The sequence below is a fragment of the Canis aureus genome, chromosome 3 (assembly GCF_053574225.1).
Source record: "Canis aureus isolate CA01 chromosome 3, VMU_Caureus_v.1.0, whole genome shotgun sequence".
Classification (NCBI taxonomy): Eukaryota; Metazoa; Chordata; class Mammalia; order Carnivora; family Canidae; genus Canis; species Canis aureus.
In genome coordinates this window covers 28,162,447-28,183,987 of record NC_135613.1, presented here as the reverse complement: position 1 = coordinate 28,183,987, position 21,541 = coordinate 28,162,447, and the positions used below count along the sequence as shown (strand labels likewise).

The following is a 21,541-nucleotide window of genomic DNA, read 5'->3' as shown; positions in this document are numbered from 1 at the left end:
TGGAACCGGCCTCTCTGTCTTCCTAGGGTGGTTGGCCAGTTGAAGCTGAGCACTGTGATAAGGTCTTCCCCAAGTGCATTCGAAATTGTTCATAGGACTTTCGAGACTTTAAGATGATCCATCAACCTGTGTTGCAAATCTCCTCCAGCTTTAGGAATTAGCTTGAAATTAAAGTTACAGAGAGGCCAAATCTCCCTAGACCTAAGCTGACTCAGGAACATGCAACGCGTAGTTTCATTTCAACCCGCAGCTCCCTGATATCGTGCATGAGGAATCTGTCATCAAATGTCAGTTGGTTAACTTGACACCGAAATCGGTCGTTCTCTGGGCTGCAAGCACAGCACATTTCAAGTATGGGGTCACATGCTCACTGAGTGTTGTTTTGAGTCCTGGCCTCAGCTGAAGATCCAGATGGGGTCTATGTGAGGAGTCCACGGGAAGGTAGTCTGGTCAGAACGGCCGGCATGACATGAGCTTGGAGCAGAGAAGATTCATTAGGAAGACCCGGAGGGGAAGCAGAGCAGATGGCCACTGGTGCTCTGCTGGGCCCCCCTCAGTGCCTCTACAATTCTGGGGGATGCAGTGACTCGCAGCACACTCATGGTTATGTGCCATCCTTATGTTTTGTCCCTCATTTTCAAAGAAACAATTTTAAAAAAAGATTTTATTAATTTTTTTTTTGTGTGTGAGAGACACAGAGAGAGGCAGAGACATAGACAGAGGGAGAAGCAGGCTCCCTGTGGGGAGCCTAATGCAGGACTCGATCCCAGGACCCTGGGATCATGACCTGAGCCAAAGGCAGACACTTAATCACTGAGCCACCCTGGCATCCGTCAAAGAAACAACACTCAATAAGATGCGACGATTTTCAAAGTCTTTACTTACCTCATGAATGTTTAAGCACTTAGTGTGTGCTAGGCACTGTCCTGGATGCTGGGATACAGCAGTTAAAACAGTCTCAGACCTTTGCGTTCATGGAGTTTATTTTTGAGCCGGAGAAGCAGTTCAGGCAGTCAACAGGATGAGTAGGTGAACTTGGTGATGTCTCACAAGGTGACCTGTGCCCTGAAAGGAGGGGAAGGGAAGGGAGAGGGGGGTGCAGGGCATGGGAGGAGGGCAGTACGAACTAGGGTGGGCAGGAAGTCTACCTTCCTGTTTGGGTGAAGCCCTAGGAATGGAGGGAGTGAGCCACATGGACATCTGGGGACTGAGAGAGTAGCAAGTGCAGTGTCCCTGAGGGGATTGTGCCTGGCAGCTTCTAAAGGGCAATGGGGATTGTGAGGCTGGAGCTGGGAGATCCAGACGAGATGGGCCTCAGGCCACTGAGAGGGGCTGGGGGCCGCAGTTCCCCACCAGAACCCTGCCTCCATGGCCGTGGAGGAACAGCCTTGGATGGGAGCCTCCGTGTCTGGTATGGCTGGGGAGATGGGGCAGGAGGAGTCTGTAAATCATGAGTCACCCGGACCCTGAGATGCTCCAGGGGCAGCACTAGGGCCAGACCGCTGAATCTAAGCCCTTGTGGATGGCTGGGTCCACATTCCTGCTACTCTTTGCTCCTTTGGATCCTGATGGGGTGGGGGGCTTGGACATCAGCCCTCTCTCAAATAGGCCTTGGCTGTACTGAGCACCATCAGGGGGTGTGGGGGGTGGATAGAGGAGGGGGAGAACTTCAGACTTCTGCAAATGCCAGCCATGGGCTATGACACGGCCACCCAGACTATGGAATGTGTCCTTGCAAGCATGTCCCCCTGACTCTTGGCACCCAGGAAGACGAGTTCAACTTGGGGCCATGGTTCTGTATATGAGGACCTTGGTGACAGAGCAAATTTGGGGAGGAGCTGTGGGCAGGGTGGGTGGAGGAGAGGGTGTGACGGAGATGAGGGGGTACGCCCAAAGAAACCCTTGCTCCTTGAGTTTCTGGTTCTGTGGGGTGAGATGAGATGAGAGGCAGGGGCTCCCCCAAGGACAAAGAGAAAGAGAAATCGTGGCATGTTTCTGAGAGCCAGATGCAAGAGCAGCTGGAGAACCAGTTGCACATAGCACAGTTTTGGAAGTGAATCCCAGCAGAGTTTGTCTTCAGCTTGAGGGCATAATAGCCATGCTGACCATTTTGGGAGGGGTGATTTGGGTTGTATGTGCTCGCAGCCTGGCCCCCCAGTCAGCCCTCTCTGTTTTGGTCTTGGCTGGCAAGGTGCTGTGGGGAGGTGCCTGGAGACACCCAGAATCAGGTCAGCATCCAGGTGTGTTGATAAAAGGTTTTGATGGGAAGTGATACCACTCCTCCTCCACCGGGTCTGAAAGTTCTCTCTGGTTGCTTATGGGGTGAAGATCTCAGAACTTGGAAAGGTGACTCTGAATTCATTCCGAATGCTTTGGGCGGATGGGGGAAGGCCACGTGCTCTGGGTGACAGTGATGCTGCAGGCTTGTAGGTGGCCTGGTGACCCTCCCGCACCAGAGAGAAGGGAGATTACCCACTGTCACTGCAGCTCCTGTCCCAGGTGACACTTACCAAACTGGTCCTTCTACTAAGTCCTGTGTCTGTGGGGCTCATGGTGCAGCTGGGGTTTGGCCCGTCCATGTCTGGGGGCTCCAAGCCATGGGCTCACTTGAGGCACCCAGCCTGGTGGGGGAGGTTCAAAGTGTTGGTGATGAGCTTGGGAACTCAGCTGCTGTTTGCTCTTTAGTGAAATGTCCTTTCTGAGGAAAAATATCCCTGTTTGCTGGGACAGACTCAGAACATTCCTGAAACAGAGGCTGCTCCCTTTGGGTCCATATTCATTTTAAGTAAGTGGCTCCTCTGAGCTCCCAAATTGTCTTCTATTCCCAGACTCTGATCCCCATACAGCTCCATGCACCCCCTTTTCTGACCCCATTGTCCCCAAGTCCTGGAGCTTTCTGCTGTGCAAGGCCTCTACATCCCTCCCCAACCCCCAGTGCTGGCTCCCCCTCCTCCCTCTGGCTCTCACCCTGGTCCTGCAGCAGATACGCCTTTGGTCCTTGGAGCTTTTTCCAGATCAGTGTCCCTCCCCCAGTTAGTCCTTATTGGTCCTGCTCCCCAGCGCTCTGCAGTCACATGTAGGGTCACTCTGCCCCCACTGGGCAGTGCCAAGCCTCTCCTATTCCACCAGGTTTTCACATTCTCTGCCCACGATGATGTGATGGTGTCCACTATCCCAGGTCCCTGACCTCCTCCCCACCACAGCTCCTCCTCCACCTTTCTCCCTGACTCACTTCCTTTGCTGGAATCTAGTACCCTCCAACCTCTGCCATCATGATCTCAGGTTCCAGATGCCCTTCCAAACCCTCCCGTCCTCCTTGCTCTTTCCTCTGGGTGCTTCCAACACCCTCCTCCCCCCCCTCTGCCATGACAGCTGTCCCAGAGCCAGGGATCCTGGTCATCCCTGTCATGGTGTCATGGTCTCCCTCATGCTCCTCCTAACTCAGCTCAGATGCCACTCGATTATCATGTGTCCCCATCTGGTCCCTGGGCCTGTCGCATCATCAGACATACTTGCTGGAGCCCCCGGCCTCCCTACACTTAGTCCCCTCCTGCCCTGTGCCTGCCCCATCCCCTGCCTTTGGGGAACCTCAGGGCCTTCGGTTCATCACCACCAAGTGTACTCTTCCTGCGGTGCCCCCTCCCCCATTCTCTCCTGCCCTCTCCTCTCCTCTCCTCTCCTCTCCTCTCCTCTCCTCTCCTCTCCTCTCCTCTCCTCTCTTCTCCTCTCCAGCAGCCTCCCTCCCTCCTGCCCGCCCTCTCACCCAGGAGAGGACAGGAGACATTCAGAAGGCCAGCCGGCCTCTTGGCTGCTTCACCCCCCACCTCTGTGCTCTGCTGGCTGGGTTGGCTTGGGGCAGGAGGTGGGCACAGGGCAGGAGGGGACTAGGGATGGGGAGGCCCAGGGTGCCAGCAAACACGTCTGATGACGTGACAGGCCCAGGGATCAGACAGGGACACACGGAGTGACTCCTGGGGCAGGTGGAAGCACAGGCTGGTCATGCTCTTCTCTGAAGACACGTCCCCTTGTAAACTTGATCCTGTTGTGCTGCCCTCTTCTTTCCTCTCTCCTGCACTGGCTGTGCCTTCTCCCACCTTTCTTTCTCTTGCCACCTCCTTTCCTGGGTCTTTCCCATCAGCATCCACATACGCTCCTGTCATTAACAAACACCCTCTAGACTCGTTTCCGCCTGCAAGTCTGACTCCGTTTGTGTGTTGTTCCCTTTACGTCAAACCCACTTGAAGGATGAGTTCTCTACTCACTGCCTCTGATTTTACCGCCACCTCAGGTTCTGACACAAAAGTAAATTGCAGCAGCCTCCCCTCTGCTCCTCTGTAGTGTGTCCCCCTGCTTCACCCCTGCTTTCCTCTAGTACATTCTTGACACAGCTGCACGATAGATCTTTTTAGAACATGCCTCCCTCCTCATAGCCCTCGCATGGGGCCCCCTCTCATTTGAGCTAGACTAGGGTCTTTACTGTGACCAGCAAAGCCCAATGGGACCTTCCCACCCACGTCCCTTAGAGCTCACCCCTCACCTCTTCCCTTGCTCAGCCCAAAGATATAGGCCCCTTCACTGTTTCTGAATCCAGGGCCTTTGCACAGGCTCTTCTTGGCTCAAATGTTCTCTCCCCGAAGTATCAGTGTGGCTCCCTCTCACTCCTGCTGTAAGCTTGCAGTGAGAACAGTGGGACTTCTGTCTGTTTTGCTGTGTCCCTAGCACCTAAACAGAGTCTGACAAGTGGTTGGTGCTCTGTGCACATTTGTGGAACAAAGGAATGAACACTGTTGGCAGAGGCACTGAGTTCTGATGAGACGGCTCTCTTAGCAATGCAGCCTCTGGCGTGATCCCTTCCTGTGGGCCCTGCAGGCCTCTGAACTAATTGGCCTTGGGGATGTCTTCCCCACTGGCCATGTGTTCCCATCCCCTTTGCTGCAGTGAGTGCTTGGGGGAGGGGGTCCATGTGCTCATGGTCTCATCACAAGCCGTCTGCCCTCCTCACCTCTGAGTGGGTCATGGCTGGTGCACAGCTATGTCCTTTCCCACTGTTCTCACTGCAAGCTTACACAGGGACCCGAGGGCTCTCCTGCGGATTCATGGACAGTTCCCGGATGAGCCCCATCCATCCCTGGGGGGAAGGATGGGAAGAGAGACCGCTGTCCAGCATCCCTTGGTTCCCACAACAAAGAGCATGCCCTCCCTGCATTTGTCTGAGTTTGAGGTCTGATGGCAAGACCGATGGGTGAGCCAGGGGCCAGAGAACTTCACCTACTTACTCATCTTCTACTTCTTGCTTTCCCTTTCCTTTCCCCAGGAAAGGCCACTTTGTCAGAGGCCACTTACAGGGCCCGGGGGCATGTTCTCTCCGCCTGAAGATGAGCTGAGCTGGACCTGCCATGGAGGGGGAGGGCAGAGGAGTCGTGGTGCTACCATTTCTTTCAGGCCTCTTGGGGAGCTCACCCTAGGAGCAGGCCCAGCCCCTGCATAGGCCATGTAGGCCAATGTGACAGTGTTGTGCAGATAGCTTGCAGGGCACCATCCTAACCAGGAGCTGAGCACAGCAGCTCACAGTGTGGCCTTTGGGTCAGGCTGACCTAAACTCGAGTTACTCTGCTGCCACTTCAGTGTCCGCACCTGCAGAATGGAGTAGTGGTAGCACCTAGCTCACTGGGTGCTGTGAGATTGAATGAGAATGCACGACTAGTGCAAACATAGGAAGTATTCACCGGTAACTTCTTATTTTAGGCAAAGCCCTAGAATTGAGAATCAGAGACTTCCCCTTACAGTAGTGTTAAGAAATCTGCGTGCAGCACCACAGAGCAAGGATGGTCCTTCTCTGCCTCTCGGTGGCTCCAGTGGGACACAGCGTCCCTGAGCACCCGCTTCCTTGGCTGTGAAATGAGGCACACATGAGAGAACATTTGAGAAGGGGCTCTGAACTCAAATACACAATGTACATGTCAGGAACTGTTGGCATCTGTTACTACCTCCCCATGCAGCAAATATTCATTATGCCCTAGTTTCTGGGTGCCATGGGAGGTGGCCAACTGCCCTGGGTGGCTCCATCTTTATCCAGAGGCTGTGGTGGCTTCATGGCAGAAGGCCCCAAAACCCCCCTCAGCAGAACCTAGGCCACTTGCTTAGTCTGTTCCACCCAGGGCTTCACCTGTTGGGGCCAGTGCAGGCACGCAAGGGCTGTGTTCTTTGCTGAGAGTCCCAGCTGGAGGGATGTTGGGGCTGACTCAAACAACCCCAGTAGAGAATAACTTCTGGTCCGAAGGGCCTTTCTGGGGGGCCTTCCAAATTAGGTCCTGTCCCTTGCTCCTCACTTGGCACACGGAATACCATTGCTCTCCCCCCACCCCCCCGAAGTTTCTGTACTTCCCACTAGGCTCTGCACAATCCCACTCCTGAAAGGCTTTGGTAAGTGTTGGAGGTGAGTGCAACATGCAAGGACACAGAGCTGGTTCCCAGGGCCCAGGGGCCTTCAGGTTGCGTATCTTTAGGGTTACTCCTTACCTGGAACCAGCCAGGGAATGGCATGCCACAGACATGCATGGTTTGTGCCGTGTCACTGTAGTGCTTTTGAATATCTACCTTTGTGGCTTCAATCCTTTATTTTATTTTATTTTATTTTATTTTTCAATCCTTTATTTTTAACTTCTAAAGTAACTGAGCCTGCAATTAGGACTTACCACCACCAGGTGGGGAGGGTGAGCGTGGTCTCACCTGTTTGCTGGGGCTGTATGTGATTACCCAAAAGGCGTTTTGCAATCATGACTTTCCTGGCAATTTTTACTTTTTAAAATAAAAGAAAAAGTACTCTGTTAAAACAGACAGACACAGACACCCCCCCCCCCCAAATAGTGCAGAACACCAGATGTAAGTGCTCCTGGGTGGGTGGACCTAGCCCATGTTTACTGAACACCTTTTTTTTTTTTTAAGATTTTATTTATTTATTTACTCATGAGACACACACACACACACACACAGAGGCAGAGACACAGGCAAAGGGAGAAGCAGGCTCCATGCAGGGAGCCCGATGTGGGACTCCATCCCAGGACTCCAGAATCACACCCTGGGCCAAAATGAGGCACTTAACTGCTGAGCCACCCAGATGTCCCTACAGAACACCTTTTATACCCAGGTCCTATGGTTGGTGCTGAGGACATAGCAATGGATATGATGGAGTGTTCCTGCTGATGGAGGGGCACAGAATCTGGGGAGGGCGAGGCAGATCTCTGAGGAACACTTGCCAGGCACTGAGAAGGCAGTGTGAGTAAGGGAATGGCTCAGGAGAGGGGCCTGCCATGCCACGAGAGGACTGGGAAACCCGAGCCCTGTGATACTTTAGGGAGTGGACCCAGGCAGGTGTGTAGCTTTCACTCCTAAAGCCATGGAGACCAGGAGGTGTGTCAGGGCCGGCATCCCAGGCTCATGTGTTGCTCCATACTGTTCACAGCTTCTCTGGGCCTCACTCTCTCCTGCTCACCCTCATGGCTTGGGGCTGGCACCCCTCTGGGTGGATGGAGACCCCCGCATGGGATGGAAGTAAAGAGATGTAGCCTCCAGCTCTGTGCTCTTTCCCACCAAGCCTGAGACAGGGTCCAGCTCTGGGCTCCCCATGCTCTTCTGTCTCTTCGCAGTTCAAGGCTCTTTTGGAAGTTTGCCTGCTGGGCGATGAAGGTAATCTCCATTTCTGCCCTTGAGTTTCTCAGTTGGGAAATGGAGACATGGGCACGGGGCTCCCTGCCCCAGTTGCCTAGCATCCTGCAAGGCGTGTAAACCTACTCATGCACTGGCTGCTTTAGCAGGAGTGGTCCTGGGGATTGATCTTTGAAAGAGCTTATATCTCTGCCAGAACAAAGTATATAAAAAGGCCAACTTTACAGGTATTTAAACATAGATTTAAAGTGGATTTTACGATACCTCTTTGCAGCGGGCTCGGCAAATCTCAGGTTGGCAGGATGGCTCTTGCTGCATTCAGGCCATACTCTGCTCAGGCTATGGCTCCCCTCCTTCCAGACAAGGGGCCAAGATTCCAGGGGCCTCCTTAGGTGCTTGGGAGGGTGTCCAGCTGCCGCTGGACTAATCTGACCCATGAGGGTGATGTCCCATCCAGGTCAAGTGCAGAGCCGTGGTTTTGTTTACATTTGCATGAGGCCTTTCTGGAAACCATTTTGGCAGTTGGTTCTGATAACATGCCGATTTCGATAGAGATGAGGGTTTAGTGGAGTGGGCACTCCAGCCTGGTGTAGTTGTGGTTTGTCATGGATCCTGCATCATGGCCTCTACTCTGGCCATAAAGCCTTCCTCTCTGAGCTGGAACAAACCCAATGACTTCTCAGCCTGGACTAGGAGGAAGATTTCCTGTAGGGGGATATTTCTTTCCTGAACCCAGATCCCGGAAGACCAGCCAGGGAAGGCCCTTTGGTCTGGGCAGAATTGGGAAGAGCAGACGGCTGTTTTCTACTCCAGAGGCAGAGAGGGGACACTTTCAGCAAGATCAGGTTTTCTCAGAGATGGCCCCCCATTGTGGAGATTGGTATCCCAAGGTGTGGGAGTCCATGAGCTTGGCTTTATTCCCCAGGGGACCGCCTTGGAAGGAGAGTGTCCCCACCCTCCTTCCCCTCACACCAGATGGAAATAGCCCTGCGGACATCCAGCTTTGCCTGCCTGAGGCTCTTCCTTGGACTCCCCAGTGTCATGATACCTCTGTAGTGGCCAGGACAAGGTACCCCCTACCCCAAGCTGAAGCTTCCTGCCCTCTTCCCTGGGGCACTGGGAGAGAGAGTTTCTGACCTTGCTGATTTATTTTATACTCAGCCTGTGTTCCTTGGCCAGGGGTAGCTTGGGTTTTCTCATTTCTGTTCCAGGCCTGATCTTTTGTGGGGAAAAGTGGAGGAAGACATCCAGGAACCCCATTCATGGACCACTGGTCTGCCTGGAACCCTTGCTTCTGGGCTGGCAGAAGCTGAAGGTCATTGCTATGGAGATGCTACTGCCCAGAAGGCTAGGATGGGCATTCACATAGTCCCTCCACTCAGACTGATGCCCAGTAGATGTTTGTGGGATGAAAGAATAGGTGGAAGATGAGTGAGAGGTGATGGGTGGCCCTGTGAGTGTCAGAGTCCTATTGGGGGTGGGACTCCCCTGAAGCTGGGCTCTCCTTTTCAGAGATAACGTCTGGATGGATAGAGTCACCCAAGTTCTAGGGTCTGAACACAGAGACCATGGCTTATGAAAATCCCTTCTTTTCCTTAAACTAGCATAATTTAGATGTCATCTGGCCCCATGGAAGGCTAAAAAATACTTCTGATAAATCAGACAGTTTCCAATGGCTGAAGGGAGCATAGAGAATGGTGGGTGCGTGCACACACGCCCACCCCACCTCTTTCTTTCCTATTGTGTGCTCCAGGCCATGTCTGTAGGCTCTGGAAGCTGTGTTCTTCTAGACTCAGGGTGTGAATTCATGGGCCGGGGAGTTACATACTTGGGTCCTCCCTGGCCTCCCTGGGCATTCAGCATCGCCACTCTATTCCTGAACTCTCCTTTGCATCTGCCCCTCGGTCTCCCCAGGATGTCCCACCACCATCCTCTCCATCTCAGAGTGCCCTCCCTCCCCACCCCACCCCTGCATAGTTCTCTCTAGACTGACTGAGGAGGAGCTCCAGTGAACTCCTTGCTTCTCTACTTACCCCAAGGACTCTAGTCTGGGTCAGTTCAAGATGTCAAGTGGATGGCAGGGTGGATGGGGTGATGCTGACAAACCTGGCAAAGTTAGAAGAATTTAAGAAATCTCTTAGTATGGTTACCATGCTGGTCTGATTATGTTCACTCTTCCTCAAATGGCACCCCATTTTTTTTTACTCTCAAGGGAACTTCTTCCCAGTCCTGATGCCTAAAGCAATCAGAGTGGATTCATGTGTGTTGAGGAAGATTGAAAATAGCATATAATGAGTGGGCTTTATTGAGCTTTCCGTTGTTCTGGGCACTTATGCTTAGTGCTTTAAAAATATAATTGGATCTAAATCTCCCCCAAACACTAAGAAGCAGATGCTGTTATTACCCCTCTTTTAGGTAGGAGTGGTCTAAGGCCCAGGTAGCAGAAAAAGTAAGTGGAAGAAGCAGGACTCCAATCTAAATCCCTAGCCCTTAGCTGTGCACCTGCCCCCAGACTGGGCCCCAGGCTGCTGGCATGGTTGGTGTGCCTTCTCCCTGACAGCCTGTGGTGCCCATGCATCTTAGGGGGACACTTGTGAGCAGGGAACCTTATGGTGGGTGTATTCCCTTCCTAAGAGGCTGTGTTAGTCTTCTTGGGTGGCCAGAACAAAGTACTACAGACTGTGTGTGTGGCTTAAATCACAGACATTTATTTTCTGATAGATCTGGAGCCTGGAAACCTGAGATCTGGCATTGGCAGGTTTGGTTTTCTCCCTAGGCCTTTCTCCTTGGCTCGCAGACAGCTGCCCCTTGCTGTGTCCTCACACCATCTTTCCTCCATGTGTGCATCCCTGGTGTGTCTCCCTTCTTGTAAGGACACCAGTCCTGTTGGATTACAGCCAACCTTTAGGACCTCATTTTACCTTAATCGCCTCCTTAAAGGCCCCATCTCCAGATGCAGTCACAGGCTGAGGTGCTGGGGGTTAGGAATTCAATGTGTGAATTTGGCAGGGGGACACCATTCATTCCATTACAGGGGCCTTCTGCTCCACGTTGGTGGCTTCTTTTTGAGGTGGCCACTCCTCTACCTATGGTGTACATGGCTTCCGGCCGCCAGGGGAAACCAGTGAGCTGCAGGTCATGGGTACACTGGAAGATGTTATGGCCACGAGCCCTCGCACCCCTGGATTTTATGTGCCATCCAAAGCAGCATACATTTTCTCCAGACTGTGGAAAGTTTTGTGGCCTCTTGTATAATACAAGACAAGCCTTCTGCATCGAAATTGTTCGAGAATTGGGTTCCAATTTCCCAGGAGCACGTAAAGTGTTGCCAGAAAAGCAGAATTGTTGGAGATTTATGTCGGTTTTTCTGACACAAGGAAGATTTCCTTTTGTTTCTTGGAACTGACTGGAGTGTGCTTGCCAGAAGAGCGGCCTCAGAAGGAGCAGATCATTTTCCCTTGTTCTTCCTTCTTCTTTTTTTATTCCCTCTCAATTTATTTTCAGGTCAGAGCTTCATGAGGTCGCTGAAGCTGTGAAATCTGACAGACTCGCCATCTGAGCAAACAGACTGTCCAGGAACAGGTTTTATTTGGCTCACCAAGGCGATGTGACAGTCTGGGAAAATCCCCAGTCTTTCCATTTTGTCTTTGCCTGAAAGAGTTTGGTTCAGTTCAACAAATATTAATTGAGTAACTCCTTTGTGCCAGGTATGATGTCAGGTGCCAAGGCTCTGAAATTGGGTAAAATCCAGTCGTGTCCTGAGCAGGGCAGACATGTAAACACACACGTATTCTCAAGGTGAGTCCCACACAGCCCGGGATATATATTCAGCTGGGCTGCCAGCTGCCTGCGCTCACAGGCTATTAACCTATTGAAACAATTTCATAACTATTGATAAAGATGGTGCCACCCCAAGCTCCCTGAGTGCTCCTTCTGCTCTAGCTTGTGTCCATTCTGGGTAGTGGTGTCTATAAAACCATTTATTCTATGGGATGTTACCCCTGTGAAGGGCACATAGATACAAGGGGGCTGGGGTGAGTGTTAGGTACCAGGAAAGGCCTTTTGGAGGAAGTGATGGCTAGGCCAGATTTTTAATAGAGTTGAGCAGACAGACTGGAGAGGGCAGGAGGAAGGCTATTCTAAGTAGGGGACATAGGCTGTGCCAAGGCTCTGAGGCAGTCAGTGTCATGGTGGGCTTGGTGAGGTGGTGACAGAGCAGGGAGGAGGCAGAGGCAGAAGCACTGCGCTGGTAGTGGGGATGGAGTGGGCGCAGCACCAGACGGTGGTAGCTGGGTGGAGGGTAGGGCTGGCAGAGGGAGCTGGGAAAAAGAGCCCGAGCCAGATAACCAGGGATTTGAATGTCATGCAGCAGTGCCAGGGGTCATGAGGATGAATGAATAAAGGGTTTATTGTGATGATTTATATGGTCCAATTACATTTTTAAAGTGTACATATTTTAATATCCCACCTTGTTCCAGAAAGGATTTCGGTTCTATACACATGGCTGATGCTCAATGAATGGCTGTGTATTAGATTATATATTTAAGGTAAATTATAAGGAAACATAATACAGTTAAATGTTTTTGATGCAAAAAGTGATGAAAGGAAGAGAAGATGAGACAGGGTTAAATGGTGGAGTGCGCGACACAGAACTGTCTATCAGATGCCCTCATAAGTTCTTAGCACCCAGTGAGTGACAGGGGAGACACCATCCTTGAGAGTCAAGTGAGGCTGTGCGGGAAGGCCCAACGAAGTCCTCGTGAGGAGTCTTCTTGCCCAGTGGCAGTGCTGCCACCGTGGGGCTCATGCTCAGGCCTGAAGAGCAGGCTCTGGGAGCCCCAGCACCTGTGCTATGAGGGTGGCAGGTGTGCGAGTCTCCCATAGCTGCTGTAACCAGTCCCACAAACCCAGCAGCCTAAAGTGACAAACATTCATTCTCTCACAGTTTCAGAGGCCAGGTGTCTAAAAGCAAGGTGCCAGCAGGGCCAGCAGACACAAACCTGCCTCATCTTCACTTCCGGTGGAGGTGAGTGATGCTTGGCGTTCCTGGGCCTGCAGCTGCATCCCTCTGGTCTCTGCTTCCATGGCCTCCTCCCTGGTGCATCCGTCTGCACATGGCCGGGCACGTGAGACAGCTGTGCCCTCTGTAGGGCCCACCCTACCCCAGTACCACCTCACCTTAGCGTGATCACCTCCACAAAGATTCTATTTCCAAATAAGCTCACATTCCCGGGTACCAAGTTAGGACTCAAGCATATCTGTTTGGGGACGTGATTCAGACCTCAAGAGCAAGCCGGATCCAGTCTCAAAGTGCTGGTGGAAAGTCACGGGGGTATCTGTACCACAAGGCCTTCAAGCATGTGCTGAGGCACAGCCTCCAGGGGCGGTTGTCTGAAGCATTTCACTAACTAGTTTGACCACAAGCACCTTTCTACCTCCTCCCCCTGCTTCCCCATCCTTTTTGCTTTATTTTGGGAGAACATCTGTGGAGAGAACGTTCTGTGGCGCATGCCGTAGGAAAGGCTGGGTTAGCTGCATTGCAGACAGGAGGCAGGGACAGACAGAAGCTTCCCCTTCTTGCAGTGAAAGACTCCTTCTGAAGAAATACCATTGCATGACCCCTTCCTCCCTTTTTGTGGTTTTAAACATGTTTTGGATCTGAAATACGTCCTGGCTCTAATTTGCATTTGGATTTAGATTTAAAGTAGTAGACATTTTCTTCTCATAAAAAACAGCAGGTTGTAGATGCAAAACGGGAGCCAGTGTGACAGTCATACCCTTTGGGTTCCTGTCCCCGTGGGGCATCCTGCTTGCGGGGGAGCAAACATAATGGTGAAAGAGCCAGAGACATTTTCTGCTCTTGCAGTTTACATGCTAGTGAGGGAGCAAGGAAAGTAAATCAGTGCACTAGTCAGCTTGGCTGCTGTAACAAAATACTGTGGGACAGGCAGCTTCAACAAGTCAGTGATTTTCCCACAGTCCTGGGTGCCAGGAAGCCTAAGAGCAAGCTGCTGGCCACTTTGGGTTTTGGTGAGAGCCTGCCTCCTGGCCTTCAGATGGCCACCCTCCCACTGTGTCCTGGCATGGTGGGGAGAGCTCTCTCTGTCTCTCTGTGTCTCTGTTTCTGTCTCTGTCTCTCTCTTCCTTTTATCAAACCACTAATCCCATCATGAGGGAGGTGCCTCACATGGGGAATGAGGACTTCAAGAGGAATTTGATGGGGACGTGGTTCAGCCCAAAGCCATCAGGTAATAGATAGTCATGACCACATCCTTGGTAAGAAGTGCTGTGGAAGGGAGTGGTGGTCTGCGGGGGATGCTCCGGGGGCTAGTCCCTGAGGAGCTGGGATGGGAAGGGAGGGAGGAAGGTGGCCTAGGAAGTGCTAGGAAAGGTATGCATCAGGTGGCAAGAACTGAAGTTACAAAGGGCCTTGGATGGGAAGGGGCTTGTTGTGGTCCAGGGCCAAGGAAGGCCCACTGGCTGCTGAAACCCTGAGGTGGTGGTAAGTGAGGGAGGGCATGGTGGGAGGGGGCGGGGGGGCAGTAGAAGAAAGCCCTGAGATGTGGCAGGGTGTGGTCAGGCACCATTGTCCCTGGTAAGCAGGTGTTGAGCAGGTGTCCAGGTGAGACCGGAGGGGCCTGGCAGTGGTGGTGAGGAGCAGTGCACAGCTCTGAGGTGCCCTTAGACTTAGAACCAAAGAATTTGTGGGTTTTCAACTTCAGTAACCAGGTGATGAGCAGTGCAGTATATCGAGGAGGAGAAACAGGTTTAAGGAGGCAAAACAAGACTATTTTCAACATGTTAAATGTGAGATGTTTATTATATGTCCAAGGAGGCAGCTGGGCACAGGAATCAGGAGCTCAGACAAGTAAGTTTCTTTGCCAATGACTAGACTAGGTGCTGTTGCAAGCCATGAGCCAGGCTAAGATGCCTCAGGAGAGTGCAGGTGTGGGAGTGAGGAGGGCAGGCAGGATCCTGCAGGGTTCAAAGTCCTGGGTTGGGGAAGGGAGGAGGTGGTGATAGCGGTGGTGAGAGGGAGGGTGGGGCAGGCAGGGGGTGTGTGGTCAGTTCTGTGCAAGGCCGCTGGGAAGCTGACGTGGGAAAGAGGCCAGACTGGATTTGGTGGTCTGAAGGTAGACCGGCTGTGGAGAAGTTTAGCAAAAACGGAGGAGACAGGAGCGATAGGAGTGGAATGAATCAACAGAGAGGGCCAGAGAGAGGACGGGGAGAAGAATTTTGGCTAATGGATGACACAGAAGAGAGAAAGCTTGAGAAGGTGAGAGAAGATGAGATGCAGAGCAACACTTGAGGGACCTGACCTGCCTGGGGTGGGGTGCTTCTCTGTGGCCACAGGAGGGAAGACAGTAGGGTTGGAGGGATTCAGAAGAGAGAGCTGGACTGGTGGTGGAAGCTCAAATCTGAATGTAGTAAAGACCAACCAGGGAGATACTTTTTCTTCCAACCTGGAGAAGGATTTTTCTCCTTTCAAGGAGCAGGTGGCCTCAGGTGTGTGTATCAATGTCCACCGCCCTTCTACACTGGGAAGTGTAGCAGTACTTAGATTGAGTAAGAGGAAGTAGAGAAGAACATGGCACTTGTTTGACTCTGTCAAGGGCGTCTGAGTTGGCTGGAGTGGTTCAGCATCACCCATCTTGGCCAAAGAAATGAGGCCTGTCATGCCTATGACAGGACAGACTGACTTCTGTGGGAGAAGCCGAGGCCACCGACCTTGACTTCATGCTGGTTGGTGTCCTAACTGCTGGCTTCCTGTCCAGCCTCTGTTTCTAGGCCCCACTCTTGCCTGGGGTCATCTCTCTCTCTGGCCTTTTGCCACACCCCAAACATGTCCTCCTTCCCTGTTGGCTCCTCTTCTCCTGGGGGTGACAGCCTCACCAGTGTTGTCCTTGGCTCCACCTGCACTGTTTGGTTTTAGGTGGGCTTCTCCACCTGGGCATACTAAGCATGAAAGGTACATCTGTCTGTGTACATACACTGATTATTGAGAAGCAGGGCATGTCATTGAAAATAGTTGGAACAGATTTTTCTCGTCTTGGAACAACACTAGTTAAAGAAGAAGCAAACTAGGGACACCTCGGTGCATCAGTGGTTGAGTGTCTACCTTGGGCTTAGTTGTGATCCTGGGGTCCTGGGATCAAGTCCCACATCGGGGGATCCCTGGGTGGCGCAGCGGTTTGGCGCCTGCCTTTGGCCCAGGGCGCGATCCTGGAGACCCGGGATCGAATCCCACATCAGGCTCCCGGTGCATGGAGCCTGCTTCTCCCTCTGCCTGTGTCTCTGCCTCTCTCTCTCTCTCTCTCTCTGTGACTATCATAAATAAATAAAAAAAAAAATTAAAAAAAAAATCTTAGAAAGTCCCACATCGGGCTCCTCGCAGGGACCCTGCTTCTCCCTCTGCCTATGTCTTTGCCTCTCTCTGTGTCTCTCATGAATAAATAAATAAAATCTTACAAAAAAAGAGCAAACGAGCTAAAGATCCATTTGACTACTTGAATAAAAAGGTTGCATCCTTTTGAAAGTCTTGATGCTAACGATATCTGTGCCATGTGATAGCCGCCTTCCTCCCTTAGCCTGGTAATATCTCAGGGGGAGCATCTGGGGCTCATTTCATCTGATTAATAGGTGAAATTGAGAGAAAGAAAGTTTTGCTTCCTTGCTGGACAAAATTGTCATCTGGGAGGTGCCCTGGGTTCATAGTTTAGGAGAACGCATTTGTGTCCTTTACCTCTGTGATCCTATTTGCTGTCCTGATTCCCTGAGACCTGACTGGGGTTTGAATGTTCTATATTCTATTTCTAGACAGTCCCTCGATTACTTTTAGCATTCATTCATTCATCAAACATTTGAGTGCCCACTGAATACGGGGCACTGTGCTACTCACAGGGGGTATAGAGAGAACAAAACAGACATGCGCCCTGCTTCTAAGTGTGTATATTTTGGTAGCTTAATGCCAAAGGTCAATTTCTCCAGGCGGGGCAGCTTTTTGATTGTTTGCTCAACAGCAGTCCCCGTCTTCTTTCTTGCTAACAGGTGTCAATGGCCAGATTTTTGGGGAGAGGCCAGGTCTCTTTCTAGCCATGGAGAGTCAAATTGGATCAATCTAACCCATCACGACTAGTGGTTGGTTTAGGGGCAGGCTGTCACTGACTCAGTGCCAGTGGGATGTGCAGGAGAGCTGGGAGAAATTTCCTAGCTCTTTCAAGGGGGTGTGAGAGTTCACTCTTCTGGGCTTTGAGAACCTGATGACTTCAGGGAGCTGTTGTGACCTCCCAGCTGCCACTCAAGTGCTGCCATGTGGGTGCAGCCCGAGGTCAGTGCGTCCGAGCTGAAAGAACAAACACAGGTTCCCGATGATGTCAGTGACATCACCCGTCCCTCCAAACCCCCTGGGACATGAGATAATGCATTTTCCTTCTTGGGTCAGGTTTAGGTTCAATTTTCTGTAATCTCACAGCCAGACATATTCTTGTTGATATAGACGCTTCTCTCTTCAATCCACACACTGTCAACACCAGCCTCCTTTCAACCCTTTCCCATGTTCCTTGTCCTGCACTCAGTTTCATGCAAAAGTGCTTCCTTTTCTAACTTGCCAGTGCTTCAGGAAATCTTTGCTTCTGTCTTGCATCCCCTCTCTCCTGCACAGCGCCTGGGTCGCCTGGTGTTCTGCCTATAGTAAGATATCAGTAAGCACTTACTGAGTTAAATGTGAGTTTTAAGGATAGGACTTTAAATTTAGTGACTACTCACGGGGTTCTGAGAAATTATTGAAAGCCAATCAGTGGCCTGAGGGGAGTTCGGGCTGATCCGGGCAGATACTACTGGACCAGGCTGGTGGTGCCAGGGATGAAAGTGTCTTGAAGGAGGTGCCAAGGAAAATCCATCATATGGCCTAAGCTCTGTTTTTTTTTTTTTATTGAAAAATCCATTTATAAATAATCTGCACAGATAAAGTAAAATGTACTTTATTGGGATTCAGAAAAATTCATGGCTACAGAACATGGGCCCCATGTAGCTCTCTAGATCCTGATTAGCTGCTGGCAGCTCCCCATCACAGAGGACCCTCTGGCCCTTTCAGAGACTGCCCTGAGACAGACAGAGTTCCTTTCTTATTTCTCAGCATGCTGAACATGAACATTTTCTTCCTCTTCTTTTTACATATTGGCATTTAATTGATATGGGGTGTTTCAGCTGAGTGGAGTTATTGCCCTGTTTTCATGGAGAGGGCGAATGGACCCTCTGCATTGTCCCTCATCATTCTCCTGCTGGAGAGCCCCTGGGGCAGCGGGAGTGGCAGCGGGCCTCACTCCTGCACAGCCATAAGGCAGGAAAGGCAGGTTTCAGACACCCACTGCCCTTGCCCTCATGGGCCTGCTAGGCCCCCAGTGTCCTATGGGGGTTGTCTTCCCATTTCACATAACATCTTTCTTCCCTGATTGTTCCCTTAACCCAAAGAGAACTGGCGAAGGCTGTCTACATTAGCCATGAAGGAGCAGTCATCAATTATTGAGCACCTGCCTTGTTCCATGCACTGTGCAGAGCGCTTTCCTGCTTCATCTCAGGAGACCCTTGGAGGACAGAAAGGAGACTCTGATGTTAAGTGGCTTGCCCAGGGTCACCTAGTTTGGAAGTGGTAGAACCAAGATTAGAATCTGCAATTTCTCTTTTAGAAGTTCACTCCTTTCCACGAGGATCACAGTGATCATATTTTCCAAACCAAAAATTGGATGCGGACTGCCTGGCACAGAGTGAGGAGGCAATAAATAGTTGTTGAAGGTGCAAACAAATGAACCGGATCATGGGCCAGCCAGCAGGATAGATCTTGAGTCAGTGGCTGAGGGGAGCAGCCAAGGAGAGCCTGGCCCACAGCATCATCGCTGTGTGGCTGCAGACTTTGAGAGGTGTGGGGCAGCCAAGGACTTGCACACAGCTGCCTGACCAGGTGCATTTGCCAGGCCAGCCAGGTCTGGAGTTGAGTGAGACTCTAGACGTACTCTAGGCCCAGCTTGGGAAAATATTACACAGTACAAAATAAAATTAAACAGTATTAACCACAGGCCCAAATTGCACCTATATTTTAAAAAGCATTGTGCAGCTGAGACTTATAAAGCCTAGCACCAGCATGAGGCCGTCTTGTTTAATGAGAACCTCTGCCACTTCCTGCTCACTTCCTTGGCCTCCCCCAGCCTGCTCATTCATCCTTTTCTGATGCTCTTGCTCCTTGGGGTCGAAGTGAGGCTCCTGGGTAATATGTACCCTTTGTTCTCTGGAGGAAGAGGGCTCTGCTGCAGGCAGGGCCTGGAAATGCCTGGATTGGCCAACTCCCGGATGTGACAGCTTCGGGGGTCACAGGCACCCCTTCTTCCTGTGTCAGTGGAAAGGAAGATAGCTTAATCAGTGCAGCTCACTTGGGGGCATCTCAAGGAGGCTCCATGGGCTCTCCTGACATCATGGCCATGGAGCCAGGAAGGTTCCAGAAAGGAAATGTATATGTTGCACTAGACTTTCTAGACTTACAAGAAAAGCATAGATATTAAATAGCCACTTATGGCCTTTTCTTTTTAATTTTTCTTTTTTCTTTTTCCTTTTATTACCCCACAGGTGCCCAGAGGGTTCCCACCTTGCCCCGCCCCACACTCCTGGCCTTATTTCAGGTTCCTCATTAGTTCATGTTGGAGCCTGAAGTAAATAATTTTCATTCAGTAATGTGTTTTCCCTTACTTGAAAAGTGGGTGGATTCTGGTGCTAGTGGTCACTGCTGACTCCCTATGACTCTAGAGTGAGCTTCTGGGGTCACATTTCCCTTTCTGCATGCTAATGCTCCTTGGGCTTTGCACAACAAATGCCTTTTGAGAAGCTGGCTTTATCTCTGATATGCAGGTCATGTCATGCCCAGTGAGCCCTAGTGGTGATAACAAAAGGGGCATTTAGCTCAGACCCAGCCCAGGACCAGGACCACTGTCTCCATACATTGGCTCCAGCACATCACTGGGCAATGCCCTTTTCTGTTGGTGGCAGGGAGGGGACAGGCAGACATATCCTCCCCAGTTGCCTCCACCCTCCATCCTTCTATCTCATCAAACTGTCAGTACCTGCCATTTTCCCCAAGCATAGAAATCATCTGTGTGTCTGTGTATGTACGTGTGAATTCTAGAAAAATCACTCAGGCATGCTAAAGACTTGGTAAGTAACTTGCTTTGGTAGAAGGGACTGGGGAGCAGATGTGCTTTCTTTGGCTCTGAGCACCCAGGCAGGATATTCTTCAGAAGGGGAGGACTGCCTGTGTGTATGTTTCTGGGCAAGAGAAAGTTCAGAGAGGGACAGTCTGAGCTCCAAGCTGCCATTGCTGGCAGAAGTGGCTTCTGCTTCTGCACAGAGGTACCTGTGTTGGCTGAGTATAAGAGGGGAGGGCACGTGAGTCAGAGCCCACAGGCCCACGGCTTGTGCGGGAGTATGGTGCCTCCTCCTTCTCTTCCCCTCTTTGAGCAAGGTCACAAATGACAAATGAACAGGAGATGGTGAAGGTGGATTGGGTAGGATCTGGACGTGTTTCTCCTGACCTTGATGGGGCCATGTCCCTCCTATTTGTAATCTTGGGCTAGAACAACTGACAAATGGCCTGATAGGAAACAAAAGCAAACAATAGACTCACTTGAAAGATACAGTGAATAGAATTTAATTGAATTTCTTTTTTTTGTACAGACATTGATTTGACCCTGTAAAATGTAGAGAGTAAATCATTAGGAGAATTAGTATACATTAAAATGTGGTTTATTATCATGGAACTTTTATTGTGCTTGTAGTTGTGTTTTTAATTATTATTTTAATGACTTTATTTCAAATCGTGATAAATCTATTTTATTTAAAAAAATAAATGGACTATAGTTTTACAAGGTGATATGTAGTATAGAGCTGTTGATGAGTATTGCTCCTCCATTAATGAGAATGAACAGATTACAAAGACTGAATATGGACCGATTTACACACTTAAAAAAAGTCAATTAATATCTAACCGTTAAACACAAATGCTGTAGATTAGTCTCACTATCTTATCTATTCTCTGGACTCCTATTGGATCATGCAGAGATTAACTTTTTAAACCAAATAAGTGAAAGAAGCTAAAAATAGAAATGCCAAAAAAAAAAAAAATAAAATAAAAAATAAAAATAGAAATGCCTAGGACCAATTAAAGCAAAGGATTTGGGCATAATGTGGTGCAAATACCCTATGCCATGCTGCCTGGGGTCGTCAGGAAATGAGCAGAGAAGATGAAGGTGACTGTCAATCCAGTCTTTGAGGGATGAAGTAGGGGATAGTGGCTTTGTTGGTAGGATCAGGGTTTTGGACTATTTCTCTGATAGTAAAGGTAGATTTGTGTTGGCCTATCTGCCTTGTGTCTTCTGAGCTTTCTTGAGGTCAAGGGTAAATCCTTGTTACATGCTTGCTGGGGTTTTGTGTGCAGTATGGTCTGCATGGAGATCAGCTCCTGGACCACTCTCTCAATACTGAACTCATCCAAGCTGTGTTACATGATGCATGTTATTAGCATCATGATCATATGTCCTAAATTTCCTGGTACAAACCTTGTATTTTAAATATTTGGTTCTATTAGCCACATTGGGCCTCATACCGACTTCTTACCTGGCTGCATACTGGTTGGATATTTCTGATTTTGTAAGGTTGTCAGGCAACATGTCTTGGCAACCAGAGGCAGGAGAATGTAGATAGGATGTGTGTGGGATCTGGAGACACAAGGTCTAGGTCTGAAACCTGCCACCAGAATTTATTAGCCAGATGGCCTTGAACAGGCTTATTTGTTTGTTTGCTTGTTCATTCAATAAATATTTATTGAATCTGGGTC

At 50.5% G+C, this 21,541-nt stretch overlaps 1 protein-coding gene across 16 annotated transcripts in view; it reads left to right on the top strand.

Moving 5' to 3' along the window:
* The window catches only part of CAMTA1 (calmodulin binding transcription activator 1), an 847,309-nt gene that overhangs the window by 240,774 nt on the left and 584,994 nt on the right, over positions 1–21,541 (top strand). For 2 of the 16 annotated variants that reach the window (XM_077891389.1, XM_077891388.1), the window contains exon 1: positions 19,735–19,863. The exons of the other annotated variants lie outside the window; for them this stretch is intronic. The gene's annotated coding sequence lies outside the window, so the exon portion shown is untranslated. Of the gene's footprint in view, positions 1–19,734; positions 19,864–21,541 lie in introns of those variants that run through there. 16 annotated transcript variants of the gene reach the window in all.